The sequence below is a fragment of the Pseudoliparis swirei genome, unplaced genomic scaffold (assembly GCF_029220125.1).
Source record: "Pseudoliparis swirei isolate HS2019 ecotype Mariana Trench unplaced genomic scaffold, NWPU_hadal_v1 hadal_26, whole genome shotgun sequence".
In the NCBI taxonomy this organism is placed as follows: Eukaryota; Metazoa; Chordata; class Actinopteri; order Perciformes; family Liparidae; genus Pseudoliparis; species Pseudoliparis swirei.
The window spans coordinates 1,631,118-1,632,923 of NW_026613262.1; the positions used below are offsets into that span (position 1 = coordinate 1,631,118).

General features: G+C 58.4%; 1 pseudogene; it reads right to left on the minus strand.

Annotated features, from left to right (window-relative positions):
- Nucleotides 1–970: 970 nt before the first annotated feature.
- LOC130191119 (5.8S ribosomal RNA) lies at nucleotides 971–1,119 on the minus strand (annotated as a pseudogene).
- Between the last annotated feature and the right edge of the window lie 687 nt (nucleotides 1,120–1,806).

Genomic DNA, 1,806 nt, shown 5'->3' on the forward strand with positions numbered 1-1,806 from the left:
GGCGCACCGGAAAATCGCCCGGCGAGGCCAGCCAGCAGAGTGCAGAGGTCCCGAGGATCCCCACGCACCGGGCGTCCTGACTTCGCCGAGTTGAATCCCGAGCAGACTGCGCGGGCCCCACCCGTTACCTCTCAGCGGTTTCACGCCCTGTTGAACTCTCTCTTCAAAGTTCTTTTCAACTTTCCCTTAAGGTACTTATCGACTATCGGTCTCGTGCGGTGTTGTATAGATGGGTTTACCACCCACTTTGGGCTGCATTCCCAAGCAACCCGACTCGAGAACCGGACCCGGCGCGGCGGGGCGTTACCGACTCACACCGTCCATGGGATGAGCCTCGATCAGAAGGACTCAAGCCCCGGCGACACCGAACAAAGCGATCTTCCGTCGCCACATGTCCCCAATCCGCCCGTCGGACGAGGATTGACGCTGGGCTGTTCCCTCTTAAGCTCGCCGCTACTGAGGAATCCTTGTTGAATTTCTTTTCCTCCGGCTTAGTAATATGCTTAAATTCAGCGGGTTGTCTGCGTCTGATCTGAGGTCGTGGTCGAATGATGCCAGGGGCGGCAGTGTGGCTCTGGCTCCGGCAAAGGCAGAGGCTCACGGCATCTGATTAGCCTACTAAGCCGACCGGCAGGAAGGCCGGCAGAATCCACCTGATCTCCCGATCGCAACCTAGGGCCCCACAGGCGCTCCCATGAACTCGGACGCTTGGCGGGCAGCACAGGAGGCGGTCGGGTCCACGGCAGCCGCGCCGCGCGAGCGGGCACAGAGGCGCGCCGCCCATCGCTCCCCAGCAAAGGGGCAGTGACAAGCAGGGGCGAGAGGAGGTTCGCGGCCAGAGGCGAGACCGACAAGGTCCCTCTGAGCCGCACCGGGCATTCACGATGGTCTGACTTTGGGAGCACGAAGGCAGCGAGTGCCTGCGGCGCTCCAGCCGCGGAGGAAGCAACTTCTCCGATTGTTTGCAAATCGACCCTCAGACAGGCGTAGCCCGGGAGGAACCGGGGCCGCAAGGTGCGTTCGAAGTGTCGATGATCAATGTGTCCTGCAATTCACATTAGTTCTGCAGCTAGCTGCGTTCTTCATCGGCCTTACGAGCGGTGATCCACCGCTAAGGTTGTATTTCTCTTTTTATTTTTGTTTCCGGAAAGCCCGGCGTCCGGTGAGACAAGCATATGATTTTATCAGACAGGACAAGTCCCGGCGGGCACTCCACCCACAACAGCCGCCCGGAGGGCGGTGTTGGGTTGGGAGTGGGTACCGGAGGCGCGGAGGTCAGCCCAGCCCAAGGTGGCCGACGCGTGGCACAGTTATTAGAAGCAGGTTGAGTGGGTTTATTATACTCCACACCTGAGGAGGTGCCCTAGGACCAGGCGACTTGAGAATCTAAGTTCAATAAATTCATCACCTTGGTGAGCACCACCGCTGCCGAGGGCGAGCAGCGACACCGCCTTGGCGTTCTGTGAGACAAGCATATGATTTTTGTCAGGCGGGACAAATAAGTGGGTTTTTGTACTCCACCGTGGGGGCGCCCTAAGAGCATAAATGGGTGTTTCTAGTTCAACATTCAACACCTTATTGAGTTCGTCTCGTTCGATTGACTTTGTCAGGCGGGACAAATACCGTGGGTTTTGTACTCCACCCATTGGGGGCGCCTTGGACCAGGCATAAATGGGTGTTTATCGTGTACATTCAACACCTTATTGAGAATCTCGTTCATTTTGTCAGGCGGGACAAATACCGAGCGCTCCACCCGCCGATCGTGACGGAGGACAGCCCGGTCGAGGGCCGACTGCGTCGCGCCGT